At 35.6% G+C, this 15,427-nt stretch overlaps 1 non-coding gene across 1 annotated transcript; it reads right to left on the bottom strand.

The window, feature by feature from the left end:
* Window positions 1–3,941: 3,941 nt before the first annotated feature.
* On the bottom strand, window positions 3,942–4,069 carry LOC127546123 (U6atac minor spliceosomal RNA). Its single transcript, XR_007949983.1, has one exon. It is a non-coding gene; the product is annotated as a U6atac minor spliceosomal RNA (small nuclear RNA).
* Window positions 4,070–15,427: the final 11,358 nt, after the last annotated feature.

Genomic DNA, 15,427 nt, shown 5'->3' with positions numbered 1-15,427 from the left:
ACCACAATTTACCCAGCCATTCTCCAATTGATGGGCATCCATTCATTTTCCAGTTTCTAGCCACTACAAATAGGGCTGCCACAAACATGTTGGCACATACAGGTCCCCTTCCCCCTTTTAGTATCTCTTTGGGATATAAGCCCAATAGAAACACTGCTGGATCAAAGGGTATGCACAGTTCGACAACTTTTTGGGCATAATTGCAGATTGCTCTCCAGAATGGTTGGATTCGTTCACAACTTCACCAACAATGCATCAGTGTCCCCGCTTTCCCGCATCCCCTCCAACATTCATCATTATTTTTTCCTGTCATCTTAGCCAATCTGACAGGTGTATAGTGATATCTCAGAGTTGTCTTAATTTGCATTTCTCTGATCAATAGTGATTTGGAACACTCTTTCATGTGAGTGGTAATAGTTTCAATTTCATCATCTGAAAATTGTCTGTTCATATCCTTTGACCATTTATCAATTGGAGAATGGCTTGATTTTTTATAAATTTGAGTCAGTTCTCTATATATTTCAGAAATGAGGCCTTTATCAGAACCTTTAATTGTAAAGATGTTTTCCCAGTTTGTTGCTTCCCTACTAATCTTGTTTGCATTCGTTCTGTTTGTACAAAGGCTTTTTAATTTGATATAATCAAAATTTTCTATTTTGTGATCAGTAATGGTCTCTAGTTCATCTTTGGTCACAAATTTCTTTCTCCTCCACAAGTATGAGAGAAACTATCCTATGTTCCTCTAGTTTATTTATAATCTCGTTCTTTATGCCTAGATCATGGACCCATTTTGATCTTATCTTGGTATATGGTGTTAAGTGTGGGTCCTTGCCTAATTTCTGCCATACTAATTTCCAGTTATCCCAGCAGTTTTTATCAAATAATGAAATCTTATCCCAAAAGTTAGAATCTTTGGGTTTATCAAACACTAGATTGCTATAGTTGACTATTCTGTCTTGTGAACCTAACCTTTTCCACTGATCCACTAATCTATTTCTTAGCCAATACCAAATGGTTTTGGTGACTGCTGCTTTATAATATAATTTTAGATCAAGTGCAGCTAGACCACCTTCATTTGATTTTTTTTCATTAATTCCCTTGAGATTCTCGACTTTTTATTGTTCCATATGAATTTTGTTGTTATTTTTTCTAAATCATTAAAATATTTTCTTGGAAGTCTGATTGGTATAGCACTAAATAAATAGATTAGTTTAGGGAGTATTGTCATCTTTATTATATTTGCTCGGCCTATCCAAGAGCACTTAATATTTTTCCAATTATTTAAGTCTGACTTTATTTGTGTGGAAACTTTTTTGTAATTTTGCTCAAATAATTCCTGACTTTCCTTTGGTAGGTAGATTCCCAAATATTTTATGCTATCAACAGTTATTTTGAATGGAATTTCTCTTTGTATCTCTTGCTGTTGGATTTTGTTGATGGTGTATAAAAATGCTGAGGATTTTTGGGGATTTATTTTGTATCCTGCTACTTTGCTAAAATTATGAATTATTTCTAATAGCTTTTTAGTAGAATCTCTGGGGTTCTCTAGGTATACCATCATATCATCTGCAAAGAGTGATAGTTTGGTTTCCTCATTGCCTACTCTAATTCCTTTAATCTCGTTCTCGACTCTTATTGCAGAGGCTAGTGTTTCTAATACAATATTGTATAATAGTGGTGATAGTGGGCAACCTTGCTTCACTCCAGATCTTACTGGGAAAGGTTCCAGTTTTTCCCCATTGCATATGATGCTTACTGAAGGTTTTAAATATATGCTCCTGACTATTTTAAGGAAGAGTCCTTTTATTCCTATGCTCTCAAGTGTTTTTATTAGGAATGGATGTTGGATTTTATCAAATGCTTTTTCTGCATCTATTGAGATGATCATATGGTTTTTGTTTGGTTGGTTATTGATATAGTTAATTATGTTAATAGTTTTCCTAATATTGAATCAGCCCTGCATTCCTGGTATAAATCCTACTTGGTCATAGTGTATTATCCTGGTGACGATTTTCTGTAATCTTTTTGCTAATATTTTATTTAAGATTTTAGCATCAATATTCATTAGGGAGATTGGTCTATAATTTTCTTTCTCTGTTTTCAGCCTACCTGGTTTAGGTATCAGTACCATGTCTGTGTCATAAAAGGAGTTTGGTAGGACTCCTTCAATCCCTACTTTTTCAAATAGTTTATTTAGCATTGGAGTTAATTGATCTTTAAATGTTTGATATAATTCAGATGTAAATCCATCTGGTCCTGGGGATTTTTTCTTAGGGAGTTGATTGATAGTTTGTTCTATTTCTTTTTCTGAGATGGGAGTGTTTAGGATATTTACTTCTTCCTCTGTTAGTTTAGGCAAGCTATATTTTTGGAGGTATTCTTCTATTTCATTTAAGTTGTCGAATTTATTGGCATAAAGTTGGGCAAAGTAACTCCTAAATATTGCTCTAATTTCCTCTTCGTTAGTGGTGAGTTCTCCCTTTTCATTTTTAAGACTAACAATTTGATTTTCCTCTTTCCTTTTTTTAATCAGATTTACTAAGGGTTTGTCTATTTTGTTGGTTTTTTCATAGAACCAACTCTTAGTTTTATTAATTAATTCAATAGTTTTTTTACTTTCAATTTTATTGATCTTTCCTTTTATTTTTAGAACTTCAAGTTTAGTGTTTGACTGGGGGTTTTTAATTTGTTCCTTTTCTAGCATTTTTAGTTGCAAGCCCAATTCATTGACCTTCTCTTTCTCTATTTTATACAAATAGGCCTCTAAAGATATGAGATTTCCCCTTATTACCGCTTTGGCTGCATCCCATACATTTTGGTATGATGTCTCATTATTATCGTTTTCTTGGATGAAGTTATTAATTATGTCTATAATTTGCTGTTTCACCCAATCATTCTTTAGTATGAGATTATTTAGTTTCCAATTTTTTTTTGGTCTACTTTCCCGTGGCTTTTTATTGAATGTAATTTTCAATGCATCGTGGTCTGAAAAGGATGCATTCACTATTTCTGCCTTACTGCATTTGAGTTTGAGGTTTTTATGTCCTAATATATGGTCAATTTTTGTATAGGTTCCATGAACTGCTGAAAAGAAAGTGTATTCCTTTCTGTCTCCATTACATTTTCTCCAGAGATCTATCATATCTAATTTTTCTAGTATTCTATTTATCTCTTTGACTTCTTTCTTATTTATTTTGTGGTTTGATTTATCTAATTCTGAGAGTGCAAGGTTGAGATCTCCCACTATTATAGTTTTACTGTCTATTTCTTCTTGCAGCTCTCTTAATTTCTCTTTTAAGAATTTAGATGCTACACCACTTGGTGCATATATGTTTAATATAGATACTGCTTCATTATTCATTCTACCCTTTAGCAAGATATAGTGCTCTTCCTTATCTCTTTTGATTAGATCAATTTTTGCTTTAGCTTGATCTGAGATCAGGATGGCTACCCCCGCTTTTTTGACTTCACCTGAAGCATAGTAGATTTTGCTCCAATGTTTTACCTTTAACCTGCACATATCTCCCTGCTTCAGGTGTATTTCCTGTAAACAACATATTGTAGGAGTCTGGCTTTTAATCCATTCTGCTAACCGCTTCCTCTTTATGGAGGAGTTTACCCCGTTCACATTTATGGTTAAAATGACCAATTCTGTATTACTTGCCATCTTGTTAACCCCGGTTTATGCTTTTCTCCCTTCTTATTCCCTTACCCCCCTTCCCAGTATTAAGCTTGTGAGCACCACTTGCTTCTCACAGCTCTCCCTTTTTTAGTATCCCTCCCCCCCCCTTAGAGTTCCTCCTCCATCTTACCCCTTTCCCTCCCAGTTTCCGTATTCTCTTCCACTTAGCTTATTCCTTCCCTTTTCACTTTTCCCTTCTCACTTTTCAATGAGGTGGGAGAAGTTTCACCATAGATTGAATATGTCTAAAATTTTTCTCTAAAAAACATGGTTAGATGCCACAGAGTAGGTGGCAATGCCTTAAACATATATGTGTTGTAAAGGCCGCTAGGACCTCTTCCATCCTTATCAAGGGGAGTGCTAACCTTTTCTCCTTTCATACAACACACAACATTATCTCTTGAACTGCTTCTATTCTGACTTTTTCTTTCTCTCCCTACACCCCCTCCCCCAAATGACAAGCGGTCCTATACAAGTTAAATATGTCACAATATATCCTAGATACAATATATGTGTGTAGAACTGAACAGTTCTTTTGTTGCACAGAAAGAATTGGATTCAGAAGGTAAAAAATAACCCCGGGAAGAAAAACAAATATGCAAACATTTTACATTCATTTCCCAGTGTTCCTTCTCTGGGTGTAGCTGATTCTGTCCATCATTGATCAATTGAAACTGAGTTAGATCTTCTCTTTGTTGAAGAAATCCACTTCCATCAGAATACATCCTCATACTGTATCGTTGTTGAAGTATATAGTGATCTCCTGGTTCTGCTCATTTCACTTAGCATCAGTTCATGTAAGTTTCTCCAAGCCTCTCTGTATTCATCCTGCTGGTCATTTCTTACAGAACAATAATATTCCATAACATTCATATACCACAATTTACCCAACCATTCTCCAATTGATGGGCATCCATTCATTTTCCAGCTTCTAGCCACTACAAACAGGGCTGCCACAAACATTTTGGCAATACAGATCCCTTTCCCTTCTTTAGTATCTCTTTGGGGTATAAGCCCAGTAGTAGCATGCTGGGTCAAAGGGAATGCACAGTTTGGTAACTTTTGAACAGAGTTCCAATTGCTCTCCAGAATGGTTGGATCTATTCACAACTCCATCAACAATGTCCCAGTTTTCCTGCATCCTCTCCAACATTCATCATTATTTTTTCCTGTCATCTTAGCCAATCTGACAGGTATGTAGTGGTATCTCAGAGTTGTCTTAATTTGTATTTCTTTGATCAATAGTGATTTGGAACACTTTCATATGAGTGGAAATAGTTTCAATTTCATCATCCGAAAATTGTCAACCAAATAATTTTTAATTGTCTCTTCTGGATCTATTTTCTAGGTCAGTTGTTTTTCCAATGAGGTATTTCAAATTTTCTTTCATTTTTTTTCATTCATTTTAGTTTGTTTGATAGATTCTTGCTGTCTCACTGAGGTATTAGCTTCCATTTGCCCTCTTCAAGTTTTTAATGTGTGATTTTCTTCAGTTAGCTTTGGCATCTCTTTCCCCATTTAGTTAATTCTATTTTTGAAGGTGTTCTTTTCTTCAGTAGATTTTTTTTTTGCATTTGGCCAATTGTATTTTTAGGAGGTTTTTTTTTCAGTCATTTTTTTCTTCCTTTTCCAAGCTATTGACTCTCTCTTGCACCTTTTATTTTTTTTTTCATTTTTTTCTTCTACCTTGCTTATTTGCCTTTTAAAGTCTTTTATGAGCATTTCCCAGAAGACTTTTTGGGCTTGAGAACAATTCATATCTCAAAGATTTCTTCTGCAGACATTTTGTTTTCATCTGAATTGGTGTTTTGGTCTTCCTTGTCACCCTACTTGCTTTCTACCATCAAGGTTAGTTTCTAATTCTTACTCATTTTCTTTCCTTTTCTTTTAATATTTCCTCTTTTTTTAAACTTTATGGTTGATTACTAGTCCTGGGCTAAAGGGGGCACTGTCCCCAGCTTCCTGTGCATCTCTGAGCCTTGGCTTTGAGCACAGTAGCTTTGCCTGCTCTGTTCAGGAAGCAGCCTGGTTTCTCAGAGTTTGCCTTCTGAGCTGAGACTGGAGGCTGACCCCCTGCTGTGCTTCCCTGCTGAGCCAGGGCTTAGAGTCTTAGATGCTGATTTGCTGTGACTAAGATGCTCTCATGGACTTTCCCAGAATCTATCTGAGGAGAGCTTTTCCTTAGTGAGAATGACCTTTCTTGAAATTTTTTTTCCCCCAGTCTATCTTGAGCTGAGAGAGGTTTCATTCAGACTCTGTTCAGAGGCTTGTTTGATTTTTTAAAAATTTGTCTGAATATGGAGACTAAAATAGTGAAAGAATGTAAGATCCAAACTCTTTGCTTTACCAAGTAACAACTGAAGGGAAGAAGAGAGGGAACACAAATTCATTAAGTGCCTACTATGTACCTGACACTGTGTTAAGCGCTTTGTAAAGATCTTATTTGATAAACTCCATTTATTATTCCTCTAGCCACAGGGTCACATGGATGATCTTTCTTTCTCCAAAAGGCAATTTTTCTCAGGAAATTCCCTCCTCTGTCAAGAAAAATCTGAATCTCAACATTTTTACATCCAAAGGATCTGATAAAGGCCTCATTTCTAAAATATGTAGAGAATTGACACAAATTTATAATAGTTCAAGCCATTACCCAATTGATAAATGGTCAAAGGATCTGAACAATTTTCATATGAAGAAATTCAAACTATTTGTAGTCATATGAAAAGGTGCTCCAAATGACTATTGATCAGAGAAATTCAAATTAAGACAACTCTGAGATGGCCAAGATGACAGGAAAAGATGGCAAATATGGGAGGGGATATGGGAAAATTGGGACACTGATACATTGTTGGTGGAGTTGTGAACGGATCCAACCATTCTGGAGAGCAATCTGGAATTATGCCCTAAAAGTTATCAAACTGTGCATACCCTTTGATCCAGCAGTGTTTCTAATGAGCCTGTATTCCAAAGAGATCTTAAAGGAGGGGAAGGGACCCAATGCGCAAAAATGTTTGTGGCAGCCCTTTGTGTAGTGGCAAGAAACTGGAAACTGAGTGGATATCCATCAGCTAGAGAATGGCTGAATAAGATATGACATGAATGCTATGGAAACAACCAGCAGGATGATTTCAGAAAGGTCTGGAGAGACTTAACATGAACTGATGCTTAGTGAAATGAGCAGAACCAGAAGATTATTATACACTTCCAAAACAAGATTATACTATGATCAATTCTGATGGACATGGCTCTCTTCAACAATGAGATGATTTAAACCAGTTCTGCCTGTGCAGTGCCATCTGCACCCAGAGAGAGAACTATAGGAACAGAGTATGGAACACAACATAGCATTCTCACTCTCTCTGTTATTTACTAGCTTTATGTTTTCTTTCTCAGTTTTCTTTTTCCTTCCTTCTTGATCTGATTTTTTTTGTGCAACAAGATAACTGTATAAATATGTTAACATATATTGGATCTAATATATATTTCAACATATTTAATATGTATTGTACTACCTGCCAGCTAGGGGAGGGGGTGGGGGGAAGGAGAGGAAATTTTGGAACAACAGGTTTTGCAAAGGTCAATGAAGGGGAAATTCATTGCTTTATAAATAAAGCATATGCTTTATAAATAAAAAGCTTTAATAAAAAAGAAAGAAAGAAAGATCTGATTCCCTGTTGGTAATTTGGAATTTCAGAATTTGGAGTTATTCATATGAGATAATTCTCTCATTGTCTTCCCTCATTAGTTTCCCTCAGTATTAGTCTATTGGCAATATCTAAAAAATGAGGTTTCTGAAAAGGCCATTAGATTAGTTGTTTATTTGTTTTTGGTAAAATTTTCACTTTACAAGTATATTAGACTCTAGTACCTTAAGGGCAAGCATTGTACCATATTTTCCTCTTTGTCAGTATTAAATATAGTTCCCTATATATAGTAGATGTTTTACTAAAAGTTTGCCAAATTCATTTAAATTAGGAAATGATGCTAGTAGAAACAGTTCGGAATAGTGGACAGAAAGCAGACTTGGACTCAGAATAACTTGTTTGTTTGATTCCTGAACCAGATACCTTTGAATTATATTAGATCCTGAGACCATGCTGGCTAACAGAGTTGTGAAATTAAAATCCATCCTCCTAATTTATATAGGAAGTTGGGATTCAGGACCTTGATCCACAGACAGCCCATATCAAGTCACATTGGCAAAGACATGCTTGTAATCAGTAATTTTCTTCTTCAAGGACTCTACAATGCTAACCCTCTAATCTACTTCCATCTTTTGGGTTAGGAAGGTCCACGCTCAGTCCTCTTATTATTGATCTATATCAGCATATTCAATGTGTCTGCCACATGTAACTTCCATGTGCTTCTGGACCAAGGTAGCTGTTATCTCTTTTTGGTGGGGAGGAAGAAGGGAAAGAGGTGATCCTCAGTCAAAGCCTTTACTCTTTCTTCCCTGAACCTTTTATGTCCTTTCTGCTATGAACTGTTCAGTCTTCTAAACAGAATTCAAGTCAGTAACCTTCATTTATAGTTATAGGACATGACAAAGTGACAGAGAGCTCTGATCATTAACCTTCTTGAGTTTCAGTCTGAGAAACCAAAGGAGCACCCCACTCACTGAAAATCAATCAAGAATTTTCAATATTTCTTAGCAAAATGCCAATGCACATGTTTATCCACAATGCGGAGAGAAATGTCCAAAAAGATCTAAGGGAATCCATTTGACAAAACCTCTCCTTACAAAGACATACAAACAACCAGGAAATGATAGGTAAATTGCGTCTTTTGAGATTGAATGGGGAAAAAAATCAAAGAGCCTCATGATAGTGGTACTGGAGATAGATTTTGAAGAATGGGGACTATTTCAAAAGGAAGAAAAAGGAGTGACAAATTCCAGGGACAAGATGAGCAAGTACATGGTGGTAGGAAATGTGATTCTTTTTTTTTTTTTTAATCAACTTCAGTCAGAGGGAAAACATTTTTTGGAAAATGTACTTGTCCTACAATTCATGCTGGAGAACTCACAGGGGGAGAGAATGAGGAGTAAGGAGAAAAGAAAAAAAAGGATTGTTAGAAATATTCCTATAAAGGTCCCTGTTGAGAATGGATATTGAATAGATAGATCTGCTGTGACTTGACAAAAAGGGGATTAGAGATAATAGGGATGGAGAAGACTTAGCTAGACAGTCATTCTGTGCAGTTCTCTATTTCAAAATTGTTCCCTGCAATGCACTGTCTAGTTATTTGTTAGGATGGTTATGATCCTAACAGACTGCAACTGTGTAGGAAATAGCTTGATTCCAAGCCCTGACAACCTTTAATTCAGTCTTGATAGTTCTTTTGTAGCCCGGGCAGATTCCAGAGGGAAGCACATGTGTCTGATTGGCTTGGTGGCCCATTTCTGCAGGCTTACACAAAGAGCTCACATTCACAAAACGGTCATTTATTTGTAAGTCTACAGATGTGTGGGGCAAAAAAACCCTTTCATCTCTAATAGTACAGCCTTTGTAAATCAGCAAAGTAGAGCTGTCTGAAAGCCTCTTTGGGACCTGGACAGAGAGGGTGATTACATTCCAGGTGCTTGGGCTCCAGATGTAAGATCATAGACAGAATAGGTCTGGAAATATAGATGTGAGTGTCTTTTGGGGGCCTCAATCATCAGGCTGGTCTTCACTCAGTTGCAGTGGTTCTCAAAGTATGGTCTAAAGAATCCTGGGCATCTCTGAAACCCTTTTAGAGGGTCTACAAATTCAAAAATAGTTTTTATTTCCAATATGGTAAATGTCTATATATATAATCCAGATAAACAAAAATGCTTTGGAGAGATTCTCAATAACTTTTAATAGGATAAAGATACTGAAAACAAAAGTTTGAGAACCACTGAGTTAGAGTAAGAGGAAGCATTAGGCAGTGATCTAGGATAGTTTGGACCTGTCTCTGATAAGATGAAATCAAGTCACTACACCCCTTGGTTTCTTTCATTCTAAGGCAACTGGGAGGACAGCAGGCCTGAAATCAGAAAGGAGTTAAAATTTGTCCTCAGACTCTTATTAGGTGTGTGATCTCGGGCAAATCACTTAAATTTGCCTCCATTTCCTCAATTGTAAAATGAGGATAATAATAACACCTGCCTTCCAGCATTGAGAAAATATTTGTGAAACAGTTCATGGCACGATTGGCCCATAGTAGATGCTAGATAAAAGTTAACTATTACCATAATTAATTATCATTATTATTTGGAAAAAAAACACTTTTTGAAAATCTTTCTGCAGTTCTCTCTAAAAGCATTATTGCCATTACTTTGGCATTTGAGCTGGCTAACATACCATGTGTTGCTAATGGTGATATTATGCTTTTCCTCTCTCTAATTGTTCTGTTTTCTTTATGCTAGCCAAGGGTGAGGAGTTTGGAGGGGGTAGTGTGGGTATATACTTAGGCTGCTGTATATGCATGTCACCAGGTGGCAAAGTAAATTTTCTATGTATATTCACTTTCATTGTGCATACACAAGTAAGACCTAGAAATGCCTTCCTCTCTCTAGCCTTTTCCTTCTACTGTTTTCTGTGTGAACCCCAAAAATCTTGTATTCTTTCTTCTATGTGTCTTTTGCTCAGGATTTTCTACTAAAATTAAGTCAAAAGTGGTAGAATAGCTTTCAAATCAAACTGTGGTCCTGCTACTCTCACTAATGGCTTTTTTGGGACTCTTCCTATTCTGTCTTCAGCATATATTTTTGAAGATATTCATAAAGGCCTATTTTTTGTTTTTTAAGCCAAGCATTTCTTGCTATCAAAATAACAAGGGAGAAAAGAGATGCACTTTATTAACTCTGAAAACCCACTATCTATTTCCATAGAGAGCAACACTCAAACTTCTGTCTGCCAATTATGGCAAATTTGCTGCTTGATATCTTCACAGGTTGGAGTTTGGGCACCCGGGTACCCATGTTTTCTTAGCAAATTTTCCCAGAGTCATCATCATTCAAACAGAAAGGGTGACCATTAGAAGAATGCATGTTTCAAACTCAACCCCCATAAGGGTGAGAAAGTCTGACAGAAAGATGCTAAGCATTGTATTGTCCTTTTAAAAATCCCACCAGAGTCTATGACCTATGGCAATCCTGACAGCTGTCCTTCAGGATATCTGAGCCTAGAGCTAAATAACTCTACACTTATATGTTTTCTCTGGTGCCTAAAGATAGAGAAAATGATAGCTGGAGACAAAGAAGTGGCTATAATAATAATTTATCTTCAGGAAACATTTTAAGGTTCACAAATTGTTTTCTTCACAAATCCTTTGTCTGGAATTTAAAATCCTTTACAATTTATTTCTAACCTATCTTTCCCAGAGTGATAACACATTATTCCCTCCTAGCACGTTCTTCCTGACAGTCAGATTGGCCTACTTACTACATTTCATATGTGACTTTCTATCTCTTACTTTGTGTCTCTGAATTATCTGCCCCTTTGCCTGAAATATTTTCCTTTTTCATTATCATTTCACAGAAGTCTTCCTTCAAAACACAACTCAAGAATCCTACAAAAGGTCTTTCCTTGTCCTCTCATTGTTAGTGTCCTCTCATCTGCCTCAACTTCCATTTACTTGATATTCTGTATATATTTTTCATATCCTTATCCTGTTTGCCTGTTGCTTTCCTTTAGTAGAATGTAAGCTCCCTGAGGTCAAGAACTGTTTAATTCTTGTCTTTGTATATCCAGAACCTAGCACAATGTTTGAAACAAAGAAAGTACTATATAAATGCTCACTGAATTTAATTGAAATGAATTGGGGTAGATAGTGAAAGTACCATAGTCACATTTATATATATGTATACATTTATATGGATAAAATAAAATAAAATAATATAATAATAATAAACAATAATAATATAAAATAATCCTATAAAACTCTTTTTGGATGGAGGATGGCCATTCAATGCTCTGTACCTGTATGTTGGAGAGAGCTTGGAGAAGACAAATTGATCTTAAGGTTTCCACTCAAGAAAAAAAAAAAAGTATAGTTCCAGATTCTCTTCAGGGAGCGGTCCCTGAGGGGAGACAAAGAGTCTGGGGAAAAGACAACCATTAGAAGGGCCAGCACCTTGATCATGTCCCCCTATCCATTCTACACAATGCAATAGACTTGAGGGCATTTCCTCTTAGGTGAGATATGATTCTCTCTCTCGGTTATACTAAGATATTTCATTATTAGTGAGAGAGAATTCATTCATTCTGTGTATTTTTAAGTATATACTCATCTGTATGTCTTTGATTTCTGTTTTTCATCAGCTTAGATAAATGACTTTATTTGTTCATTACTACATATATTCTTTGAGGAACTAGCGTTTAGTGGGAAGGGAGTCAAGCTTTGGATATATAGCCTTGGAGCATTCCTTCCTCATTAAGAGATAGCCATGAGAAGCACAGAGTAAAACTAAAAATTATTTTCCTTACTCTAACAATACTTTTGGGGGGACAGATAGATATAATTCTAGCCTGTTAATGTTTCTATGAGGAGAACAAGTGTGACATAATGACACTTTCTGTCTGATTCCTTATGGTTGCAGGCCTGGATCCCAGAGGTTTTTGAATGTTGTAGAAGCATTCTCCATGCAAAAATTAAAGTTGGGTGAAATATATTTAAACCTTTGTCTAAAGAGGTTATCAAAATAACAAAAAAAAAGAGATGGTTCTTCTGTGTAAAGTGGTTAGCCTCTGGTGTCCATATCCTGCATCTTCTCTTGGCAAGAATCAATTTTCCTTAAAAAAGAGTGGGTAAAGGGGAATCTCGTGCTGTTAAGTCATTTGAGTTATGTCAGACTCTTCATGATCCAATTTGGCATTTTTTTTGGCAAAGACTGAAATGATTTGCCATTTCCTTCTCCACATCATTTTGCAGATGAGGAAATGGGGGGAACAGGGCTGGGTGACTTGCCCAGTATCACATAGCTAATAAGTGTCTGAGGCTGGATTTCAACCAAAGATGAGTTCTCCTGACTCCATTGTACCACTTAGATGCTCCTGAGAGACTCAAGATACTTATTCAAGCCCCCTCTATGTGAATCATATTTAGGTAAATCTATGTGGACTTATAAAACCTACAATGAGATAATATTTGTAAAGAGTTTAATATAATGCCTGACAAATAGGAGGCGCTTAATAAATGCTTATTTCTTCCTTCCTGTCTTCCTTCCATAACTCTTCCCATTCATTGTGCATACACCTGTATATATGTGTATTTATGTATTATAGCTGTAATATACATATATTATATATATTCATATATACATTTACACTTATATGTGTATTTATCTATCTATCTATCTATCTATCTATTTATAGATAAAGAAACTATATAAGTAAAAGAGGATATGTGATTTACCTAACATCACACAACTAGTGACAGAACCAGAATTAGAAACCACCTTTTCCTTGACCTTTGGAACTTCATAAAAACAAATTGTCTTTTCATGGGCACATAGGATAATCCTTGCAGCTTTTATGAGATGCTATGGCTAAAACAATATAACCACTTAGGGATAAACCTTCTTTTGACATGGAGTCCCAGATATTGCTAAACTCATAATTCATTGCTGGAAACTTCTGCAATTTTCAAGGCTTATAGGAACTATTTTAGGCCTGATCACTGAAAACTGTGATATCCTAACACTTTCTCTCTGATTCCTTATGGCTTTAGATATAAATTCTAGAGATTTCTGGAGGTTCTAGAGTCATATAGATCATAAGGCATGCAAAAATTAAAGCTGAGTGGAATATGTTTAAACCTTTGTCTAAAGAGGTTATGGAGATAAAGAAAGAAAAGAGGTGGTCCCTTATTTGTAAAGTAAGACATTGTACCAGGTAAACTCTAAAGCCTCTTCCAGCTCTAAATACTTCTATTTTTTTTTGACGAGTCTAATCCTAACCTTTTCAGATCTCAATCAATGAGATTCTCTTGATGTACCAACCTTGCTTTTCCAAAGAAATCTATGCATGCTTATAGAACAAACAACTACTACGCTTTAAAAAAAAATCTCATCACAAGCTCACAAGAAAATAAAATCTCTTTTTTTAAAATCAAGAACGCTTCCATGAGATCATCAGGAATTAAGGTAGCAATTTCAAAGAGGCAGAGAATCATAGGATATTGAAATATGGAAAGGATTTTAGAGATCATGTTGCCCAATTACTATGTAAAGCATGAACTTCATGCAATCCCTTTTCTCCCCAACCTTGCTCAATCTACTGGCATTTGTTTCTCCATTGACAATGAGCTCTCCCAGGTTGCTGTGCTCAGTATCCCTATATGTTACCTCTTTAGGCAAGCATGGTTGGCAGACAGAAAGCTGCCATGAAGTGCTTTCTTAATGACCCTTCTCTACGACTCTATATTTTGATCCTAAGCTTAGCATGCTGATCATGACTTGTCTCTCAGTTTGTGACCCAGTTATTCCCCCCCTTCATCTTTTCTCTGGTGATGCTCTAAATAATTTCTTTATTTTTATTTGTGATAGCTTTTGCCTGGAAAACTCTGACAAGGTAGATATACCATTTAAACTTTTTTCTAGGTCTGGTTCAAATTCATGTTCCCCTCTCCTTCTCTCCTAGTCTCAATTTGGTAGCTTCAATGGTGTCTTGAAACCCATTATTCCAAGAATCAATTATTACTTATAGGATAAAAGAGTTTAAATTATGATATATATAATATTTTTAATTATCTCCATATTCTAGAATGCTTCCACACAATTTGAGAAGAAGAAAAGAATTTTGACATCATGATCTATCTCATTTGAGCCTTTAAAGACTTCTTAAACTATTTAGTACAGATATTATTTTAAAAACATTTTGTTGATATATTTTGTTTTCTTACCAATCTATTTTCTCTTGTATCCCTCCCTGCCCATCTGTAAAAGATCTACCCAAGATAAGGAATAATAGTATTTTAAAAATAATTTTATTAATGTTTTCTATTTCTTATATCACTATAATATGCCATGTATTCCTTTTCCTCTCTCTCTCCAAGAGCCATTCCATATGACAAATAGCATTTTTAGATAGGAAAAAATAAGACAGCATAAATGGTTGATTCTTTGAGAAAGTCAAAAAACAAAAAAACATATGTATCACCTGTGAATGTCACACATCCATAAAGTTGGAAATGTGTTTTCCTGTCTCTTTATTCAAATCCAACTTGATTTTTATAATTTTGCTATATTTAATTTAGATTATTTTTGAGTTGAGAGGGGTCATCTTTCTTTCCATTTGTGTTATTGTATTTCCCTCTGCTTGTTGTTTTCTTCACTCTACATCAATTCATATAGATTTTTCCATGCTTCTCTGTATTCATTACATATATCATTTCTTACAGCATAGTAATATTCCACTAATTAATGTACCACAATTTATTTTTATCCCCACTTTATTGGCATCTACTTTTTCCATTCCACCAAAAAAAAAATGCTGTTTTCATGTATGTGGGCATTTGGTGTATAAGAGGACTTTCTTCTTATCAATGCCTTCCTTGGAGGTATAAGCCCAGTAATAAAATCTCTGGGTCAAAGGGTAGGTATGGATTTGTTAGTGTCTTTATTTGCATAATTTCCAATTGCTTTCCAAAATGGTTGTATTAATTCACAGCTCCACCAACAAGGCAGGAACAAAAGTGTCATTACAACTTCCTTTCCCCGTCCTGCATCCTTGATATGTTGCTTTATTTGTGTGGAGTTACTCCTGGTATATAACTCCC

Source organism: Antechinus flavipes, chromosome 1 (assembly GCF_016432865.1).
Source record: "Antechinus flavipes isolate AdamAnt ecotype Samford, QLD, Australia chromosome 1, AdamAnt_v2, whole genome shotgun sequence".
In the NCBI taxonomy this organism is placed as follows: domain Eukaryota; kingdom Metazoa; phylum Chordata; class Mammalia; order Dasyuromorphia; family Dasyuridae; genus Antechinus; species Antechinus flavipes.
This window is presented reverse-complemented; position numbering and strand designations above follow the sequence as displayed.